Consider the following 10,015-nt stretch of genomic DNA (forward strand, 5'->3'; position numbering starts at 1 on the left):
CGAATAGAGGGGAACTAGTACTTACACGATTTGGAAACTATACTTCTGTTAATGCAGCCTAATATAGCATTTACTTTTTTTGCAGCCACATCACGCTGTTGGCTCATATTCAGCTTGTGATCAACAACAGTTCCAAGATCCTTCTCATATGTCGTATTGCTGAGCCAAGTATCCCCCATCTTATAACTGTGAATTTGGTTTCTTTTTCCTAAGTGTAGAACTTTGCATTTATCCCTGTTGAATTTCATTCTGTTGTTTTCAGCCCAATGCTCCAGCCTATCAAGGTCCCTCTGAATATTGTTTCTGTCTTCCAAGGTATTAACTATGCCCCCCAATTTTGTATCATCTGCAAACTTGATAAGCATGCTCTGTACCTCCTCATCCAAGTTGTTAATAAAAATGTTGAAGAGCACTGGGCCCAGGACCAAGCCCTGTGGTACCCCACTCGTTACTTCCGCCCAGTTTGAGAAGGAACCATTGATAAGCACTCTTTATGATTCTGAAGCCAGCTGTGGATCCACCTGATAGTTGTTCCATCCAGCCCACATTTAGCTAGCTTGCTAATCAGAATATCATGGGGCACTTTGTCAAAAGCTTTGCTGAAGTCAAGCGTTCCCACAGTCTACAAGGGATGTTAGCTGGTCAAAAAATGAGATAAGATTAGTTTGGCAGGATTTGTTCTTCATAAATTCATGTTGGCTCCTAGTAATCACTGCATTGTTTTCAAGGTGCTTACAGATTGACTGCTTTATAATCTATAAATAAATAAATAAATAAATAATCTGCTCCAGAGTTTTTCCAGGGATTGATGTTAGGCTGACTGGTCTGTAGTTCCCTGGTTTCTCCTTTTTGCCCTTTTTGAAGATAGGGACAACATTAGCCCTCATCAAGTCATCCGGCACTTCACCAATCCTCCACGATTTTGCTAAGATAATAGAGAGCGGTTCTGAGAGTTCCTTGAATACTCTAGGACACAGTTTATCGGGCCCTGATGATTTGAACTCATTCAAAGTGATTAGGTATTCTTTGACTTTGTCTGTCAAGCTCCAAGCTCCAATCCTGCCCCTTCTAGTTCATGTTTCCCAGGAGGGTCATAGACCCTTTTTTGGGAGAAGACTGAGCTAAAGTAGGAATTGAGGACTTCTGCCTTTTCTTTGTCATCTGTTATCATTTTGCCTTCCTCATTGAATAGCTGTGCCACCATTTCTTTTCTCTGTCTTTTACTATGAATGTACCTGAAGAAAGCTTTTTTGTTGCTTTTAGCATCTCTCGCTAACCTCAGTTCATTCTCAGCTTTAGCCTCCCTGACGCCATCCCTGCAATTCCGTGATACCTCCCTGTACTCTTCCTTTGTGGCCTGGCCTTCTTTCCACTTCCTGTATGTTTTCTTTTTTTGGTGTCAGGTCATCTCTAAGCTTTTTGTGAAGCCACATTGGCTTCTTCTGCTGTTTCCCTCCTTTTTTCCTTTACAGCCCTTATCTCAATCATCCTCACAGCATCCATTGAGGTAGGTCGCTGAACATTGGCCTTGCCCAGCAAGGCAATGTTTATATTCCTGCACTGCAAAAGCTCATAAATCCATGTCACAATCCATATTGCCTAGCCCAGATTTTGGGCATGAAGCCATGATGGCTCTGACTCAGGAAAACAGCTGCAGTTCCTAAGTGAAGACCATGCCTTTCCTCTCTGCTTTAGTAAGAAAGCATGCTTGATTACATCTCTAGAACAAACAAGCTGAAGCTACTCCACCTCCCACACCCAAAGACTAGTTAACAAACTGAGAATGCTGACATCATGAATCCAATTAAATTTATGGTAGTGGTATCCCATTATACCACAGGATTTTCATTCCCAGGCAACCTTGGCCGTACATGCTAGACCAGTGGTAAATAGAACAATTCGTTTCTATTACATATTATGTAATAATGACTCAATAATGAACAGCAGGCAGTCTGCAAGGGACCTTCGTACAATGGCCCAAGAATTATCCATGATTATTTACCTGGCCAGATACATTTCAAACATGTAAAACCCTGTTATATTTGGCTGTGCAACAAATAAAGGATTTGGGGAAAGGAGGAAAATCATCCCTAAAAATGAAAAATTCCGAGTTTCATAACTTGGCACTTGCCAATTGCAAACTTGAAAGAACAAATAAATGCTGGCTACCTGTATAGCTGCAGTGGGGAACATTTTTCAGCCCAAGGGCCTCATTCCCTCATGGGTAACCTTCCAAAGGCTACATGGCAGCTTTGAGTGGAGCAAGAGGCAACAGATGCCACTTTTACTTTGGTAGAGCAGGCTACATTCCAGCCACACAAAGGTCAGAGGTTTCAACATATACACACAGCTTTCTTCGTTTCAGCAAGCAAGAGGCATTGCCACAGTTCAAGAATACATTCCAGCCGAGCAAAAGCACTTAAGGGGGGCTCAGAACAGCACCAGTGAGGCCTGAGGAGAATCCCAAGGGTCGGATAGGGAGGCCTGGAGGACAGCTCCCAGCCCCTGGACCTGAAGTCCCCTCCCCCTCCTGAACAGAATAATGTCAACTATCTTATTACACAGAGAAATCTAAGGCCTAAACGCACTGTATGTCTAATTAATTGTTATCCTGCCTTTCTGTAAAACACTCAAGAGGGCTTACAAGGCATAATATTAAAGTATACAATCAATGAAAAAAAGTGCTTCCCAATCAGAGCTTGGAAGATTACTTTTAAAAAGTAATAAATTACAGTTACAATTACTTGGCCCCAAAAAGTAGTAATTACTGTTACAATTACAATTGCTCTGAAAGTAACTGATTACTTTACTTTTTCTCAAAAGCAATCAATACAATTACATTTCAGTTACTTTTTAAAAAAAAGTCCTACAAGGTGCTGGCCTTGGCTGCTGCACATCTAAGTAGCCTAAAACAACATTAAAAATAAACACACACACACAGGGGGTAGTAGAATAAAAAAAATTATCCATAAGATTAACATAATGGCATAACAGAATCTCACATCCCCCAAGCAATGAAGATACCCCAACTCTTGAAATCAAATTTTACACTTGAAATGCTTTTATAATATGTTTCTGTTATGATTCAAAAGAACAAGATGCTCAAAGAGCATGTCAGACAAGGAATGTCTTTTTACAGGCATTACGTTGCCACCAGTACTGAACAGGCGTTCTACTGCGGCGCTTGAAGGCATGCCTGTGTTGTGCTGCAAAAAACACCGCAGCACACGTGGAAAGCCATGGAGTGATGACACTTCCCTGGTGGGAGACCTCAGGTACCCCACCAGTTCCTCCTCAGTAGTGTCCACTGCTGACTTCTTGCCCTGGGGCAGAAAGTTAAAGAAGTCATCTTCTAAGTCATCTCCTTCCTGGTCTTTATCTGAAGACTGATCACTGTCCTCATTAAGTACACCCATCTTTATTTCAGCTTTCAACAAGGCTTCCATTGTGTATCTAAGAAAGAGAGAGGATATGTTAACACATATATGTTAGGAAACCATCATCTGCTCTTCATTTCCTGATGCTTGTCATGTCCCCTGGTTCAGGGTCCAGCCTGAGCCTGTGGATGATGACATGGAAGGTAGGAAGGTGACCAAGTCACCACACTCATGGGGCAGCACAGCAGACCCTTAAGGATTACCTGCAGCAACCCAAGGTTGTGATGAGGAGCCCCAGGAAGAAAAGGCCCAGCCCCTGCCTACCACCTTAAGCCCTCTGATGCCTCCCTTGAGACAACATTTCCCTTGGAGTAATCCACCCAAAGGGCTTCCCTAATGTTCTTACTTGTTGGTATGGGTGGTGGCCTGACGCAATTCCAGCCAATCTAGTTTGAAGCGAGGGTGTAGGCAGGCTGCCAGAAGAAGCCTCTTGTCCTCCCAGATAGCTGCAAACCGCTTTCTTAGGGCTTTGTGCACACCTCTCAGCAGCTGAAAACAGTATGTGTACCTCTCAGGTTTGTTTTCCAGTCCTTCTAACTTGCGGTCCAGATTGCAGAGCGTTGGTAGCAAATACCCCATGAACATGCCGTTCTCCCGTTGCAGGATATCTAGGGACTGGGCTAGTGGCTCCATAATATCTGTGTATTCCTGTACCACTTCAATCTCAGCAGCTGTGATCCTGGACAAGGAGCAGCGGTCCATTATGGCATGCATTTTTAGTGGCACAGTTGACAGGAGCTCATGTAGTTGGTTCAACGCATCAAAGGTGGAATTCCACCTGGTCTTATTCGGTACCTTCAGATACACACCACATTGCGCATGGATATACTCAGCAATCTGGGCTGACTGGTTCTGCTTGGACCACAACTTGCTGCACTTTCCCATCAAGGAACGAAACTGTTTCTTGAAAGGACCAAGAAGACTACTTTTGGAGGAGTCAGAAAGCATGGCCTCTATGTCTTGTGTTGCCACAAGGTTGAGGGTGTGGCTAGCACATCTCTGGTGTGGTGGTAAAACAAAATCCTCTCCTGAGTCTGCAGCTTCTTCCACTGCCTCAGGTCCTGTGTCCAGGATCTCAGAGATAGGCACAAACTCCACCTCAGCCTCCTCCTCCTCCTCCTGGTTATCACCATCATCGTCACTGGTGCCGGCAGCTTCCACTGGTTCTTTGGCCATGAAAACTCTGAACGATTCACAAAGTTGGAGCCATTGTCTGTAGTAGTGCACATAACTTTGTTGTGGATCCTGTACTGCACATGTACATCATGCAGTGCTTTTGAAAGGACATCGTATGTATGGCGGCCCTTCAGACGCTTACAAGCCAAGGCCCCGACCTCACGTTTCAGGGTAGTTGGGTTGATCCAGTGGGCTGTTACCCCAAAGTAACTCTTCTTGCCATTGGTCCAACAATCTGCAGTGGTTGCTATATATGCCACAGCACCCATTCGGTTTGCAAGAGTTTCTCTCATGTGGCATGCTCTCTTCTCAATTCTGTCTCTCAGAGTCTTGGCACATATGATGGTGAGATCTTTGGGGAGTCCAATGCGAACCAGATTAATGAATGATGGTTTGTCCACAGTCTGAAGTGGTAATGTCTCCTCTACAATGAAATCAATGATTCTCCTGTCGAGATTGCTCTGGGTGACAGGCTCCCTGCCAGATCCCCACCTCTCAAGGGTTGTCTGCTGCTGCTTCAGCATTTTGGAAGGAGGGGTGTCATGCATTGGTTCAGGAAGGCCACGTCTCCTTGCCTTTATTGCTTCTTCAATTGCTCTCAGCTTCTCAGGGTGTGCCCTCTGAGGAAGAAGAACAAAGCATGAATCCAAGAAAAAATGGAAGAGGAACTTCACAATTTAAACATAAATAGACAATGGATACTCTTTGAGGACCAGCACGACAAAGGCTTACCTCAAAATGTTTCTTCACATTGGATGAGGAGGAAACAGCTGATCTCAGATTTTTGATCCTTGGAAGGCAGTAATTGCATCGTACAATAACATTTTTCCCACTCCGACTCACAAATTTACAAGCTTTCTCAAAGCCAAACCATGGTACTTGCTGTTCTGCAGATGTGGCTGTGGGCAACTGGCACTGCTTCATGCCCTCCTCCTCCTCGTGCACAGGGCCTCCTTTCTGAACCTCACTTTCTAGTTTTGCCTCCTCAGGATCAACAAGCTGTGACTCAAGTGGCCGCACTAACTGACTGCTGCTCTCAGCAGCAAAACCTGCAACAAGCATCTCTGTGATAAACAAGAGATAATGCTCCTATATGGGTGAACTTCAGCTGTGATGTGCCCCCATCTCTTCCCCATGCTGCAAGATCCCCCAGTCAGAGTGGAAGTAAGCAGGTCGATAGCACAATTAAAAGAGATCCTATTTGCATCATTTTTGCTCACTGAATAACCCTGCCTGGGCCAGTCTAACCTACTATCTCACAGGGTTGTTGTGAGAACAAAATGAGACTAGGGTTCAAATCCCCACATAGCCATGAAGCTCACTGGGTGACCTTGGGCCAGTCACTGCCTCTCAGCCTCATGAAAACCCTATTCATAGGGTCACCATAAGTTGGAATCAACTTGAAGGCGGTACATATATTTTTTTATTTTGAATATGATGATTATGATAATAAATATGCAGCATTTCAAATTAATTCTGTATGAGAAGCATTCCATGCCAAGCTTGGAAAACCAAGGATGAGGTATAAAATGTAGACAAAAATACTTTTGACAAAATGCTGTTTATCTTTTATATCTATATCTATAATTAGCAATACAGCTGAATGATGTATGTAAAGTATTTTTTCTTTCCCTTTTCTTTTTTATTAATATTTTAGTACTACTGCTAAAGTTCTGATGAAAGAATAAAGCATTCATTAGCCAAATTCAAATGATTAGAACACATCACATAAATTCCACTGAAGTTGGAGTTTTTGCCATAGAAAATGAAAAAAACATATAACCTATGATAGCCCAATAGACAATCAGAACTAATATAAAACCCTATTGCTTCTCATTTGCAAATCTTGCAAGATCTAAGGTAACTCTAGATCATGTGAGTTCAGGTGATGCATGTTATGTACATTTGTATAGATATTAGCAGAGATTGTCAACAGTCTATGATGCTTGTGTGTGCCAATGTGTGTGTTTGTGGCAGGCTTTTACCCTGCACTGAGATCACTGAGACTTAAGACTTAGTAAAATAAGAAAAGCTATTTCATTTATAGAAATACATCGTAGATAGGAAAGGCATACCTAGTTCTAAGTAACTAACTTGGAGGCGCAACACCCAGGTTTGGGAGTTGCCCTCACTGCCCCTTCTTCATGTGTACTGGAGAGTGACAGAATAGGGCTAGAAGCAAATAGAAAGCAAAAATGGAAAGTAGGGTAACATCTAAAGAAATACTCCCCTTTACATCTCTCCTTTCTTTCTTTCTTTCTGTATATATATATATTTATTTATATTTATATATATCCCGCCCTTCCTCACAGTAGGAGCCCAGGGCGGCACTGACAGTGGTTGACCTTCACTTCCTAAAAAGCAGTAATGATGAAACCCCTCAACATTGCCTATTGCAGCCTGTGCAGCTTTGACACTGTTCATCTTATTGAAGCTTACTTGAGCTTCTGCTTTTTGCACCTGCACATTCTTTTCTAGGCAGCAATTGTGTTGCAGCGACTGCACCACACAGCCTGAGACTTCTCTCCTCCTTGCTTTGGTCACCACATGGCAATGTCATCAAGAAAGGGCTTGCACATAAATACACAAGCCTGGGCTGTGATGAGAACAGATTAATCTCAACTCTGAAATTCACTGTATGCGAACTGAACGGTACTTGTCTTCCTGGTCAAATGATTTTTTTTTTAAAAAAACAACCAACTCTAGGGCTACAAGCTTTAATTTTCAGCAGATTAATTAACTAAAAGGAGAGTTGATTAATCAGTGGGGAATATTTTTATTGGTAAGAATGAGTTTTAATATGAGACATTTGTTTATTGTTTTTAGAGTAATTTTGTGTGTTACTGTACTGAGGAATGCATGAAACAATAACAAAGATCAGCCTTGATTTTTTTTAACTGTGTGCCCTAGAGCTTTTGTATTGAATTCTTCATTGTCTTGCACTCCTTTTAATTATTATATTCTGGAAATTCTCATAGATTTGAAGTCTTGGTGATAAGCAAATCAATTGAAATGTAATTGATCAGTTTATTGAAAGGGAGAGGATTAATCAGTTAAACATTTTAATTTTACATTGCCCAGATATTCAGCTGCAGTAAATGGATTTTTGCCACAAGAGGTGATCTTCACAGGTACCCCGCCTGGGGATGCTGTTGGAGAGAATGGGGTTTACAGGAGTTGTCTCTCTCTGGGACTGGGAATCTCTCTCTTTCTCACAGAACATGAGTTTGAGAGCTGGAGGATTGAGAGGAGGAGCTGCAAGGACCCTACTTCTCACCTCATCTCTGCCAAGAACAAAAAAATCAGCCTTAAGCCATTTATTATACGCCTAATGATTTATTATTATTATTATTATTATTATTATTACTGAGACAGTTTTTGTCCCACATACAATTCAGTCTTGTGATTAAACAGGACAAAAATACAAATAAAAAGAAAGATGGAGTTCAAATAAATATACAATAAAAAGCTAGCCGGCATTTTAAAAGGCAGGAGTGCTCTGTCTGGATAAATACAGCACACAGGTATGCATGGGAACAAGGGGGAGAGTTCAAAACGGGGGGGAAGGAAGAGAAGTAGGCCAGAGCTTGGAAAAGTTACTTTTTTGAACTACAGCTCCCATCAGCCTAATCCAGTGGCCATGTTGCCTAGGGCTGATGGGAGTTGTAGTTCAAAAAAGTAACTTTTCCAAGCTCTGATGTAGGCCGAAGTTTCAGAAGTGCCTTGTGATTGATGGAGGGGGCGGCAGCGAGGCAAGGAGAGGCAGTGGGGGGGCAGAAGGTGCTGCGGGGGGTGGGGGTGGGGCAGAAGGTGCTGTGGGGGCGGGAGGGCAGAAGGTGCCGCGGGGGGGGCAGAAGGTGCCGTGGGGGGGCACACACACACACACACACAAATCATCATCACTCACCTCCACAGCTCTTCGCCATTCTGCTGCTGCCTTCTCCTCCATTGTCCTTGCCCTGGCTTTTTCCTCCGGCGTCCATTTTTTCCTCTCAGACGCTAGCAGGCCCTGCCTATTCACCTCTTCCCTCGTGCCTCCTCCTAACACAGATCACGAGGGAAGAGAGAGTCTGCGCAGAGGTCCAATCAGTGTGAGGCACTTGTCTTGTGTTAACCAATCACAGCCAGGAGCTGACTTCCCCTTGTTCCCGCCCCCAAGTAACATCCAACCTTGTTGCAGCTGAAAAGTAGGGAAATTACTAGTCATTCCGTTACTTGCCAAATGTAATGGAATTACCCACTCGTTATTTAAAATTGTAACGAATTACAAGTAACTCGTTAAAAATAACGAGTTACTTCCAAGCTCTGTTCCCAATAGCAACATTTTAACAAACAAATAAAAAAGCAGTCAAAGTAACCAAAATAAATTCTTTGGGCCATTTTAAATCAGTCCTAGCAGTGTTTTTAAAAGCAATGAGATAGTAGAAAAACCTCTTTAGGGAAGGTGTGCCACAACCAAGGTGCTGCAATCAAAAAGGCCCTGTCACACATCCCTACTTGTCATGCTTCACATAGTTTATGGGTGTGTGTGTGGACATTCAGCAGGGGTGGTAGCTCAGTGGCAGAGCATCTGCTTTGCATGTAGAAGGTCCCAAGGTCAATACTCAGCATCTCCAGGTAGGTGTTGCTGGACCACAACTCCCATCAGCCTCAGCCAGCATTGCCAATGGTCAGGAAAGATGGGAATTGTGGTCCAACAACATCTGGTGGCCCACTAGTTGGGAAAGGCTGCTTTAGACCATCTCCCATCGTCACTGATCATTGGCAATTATGGTCTGGGATGATGGGAGTTGGAGTCTAAAACAAGTGGACACCACCAGGTTGGGAAAAACTGCCTTCAGGTATCCTGGTGCCAGGCTGTTTGGGTTTGAAGGTTAAGATCAGCACCTTGAACTGGACTCAGAAGCAAACTGGTAACCAATGCAGCTACAGGAATATCTTTGTAATGCCTTCCCCCCCCCAACAACAGTCTGAACCAACGGAGGTTTCCAAATACTGTTTTATAGCTGCCCTATGTAAAGCATGTAACAATAATCTAATATGGATGTAACTAGGGCATGAATTACCATGCCCAGGTCCAGCTGGCACACTATCTGAAGGTGCTGAAAAGTTCCCCTAACCACTGCTATCGCTTGGGTTCCAGAAACATTTTGTGTAGCTGATTCTTGAGGATTTATAGTATTCTTTCTATTATAACATCCAGAAAACTAAGTGTTCCTCTACCTCCTTCCTGAGCTGTTATGAAGTGTGCAGCTTGCACACAAGCCTGTAGGTCTCACATGCAACCCTGAAACCCATTTTAGGATGCTTTGACATAGACACCTGGGCATGACTTGAAACTGGCACTTTTAAGAAGGCAAATTTATCTTTCAAACAATATATTGTAAAAAAATTGGAATTAG

The sequence above is a fragment of the Rhineura floridana genome, chromosome 7 (assembly GCF_030035675.1).
Source record: "Rhineura floridana isolate rRhiFlo1 chromosome 7, rRhiFlo1.hap2, whole genome shotgun sequence".
Lineage (NCBI taxonomy): Eukaryota > Metazoa > Chordata > Lepidosauria > Squamata > Rhineuridae > Rhineura > Rhineura floridana.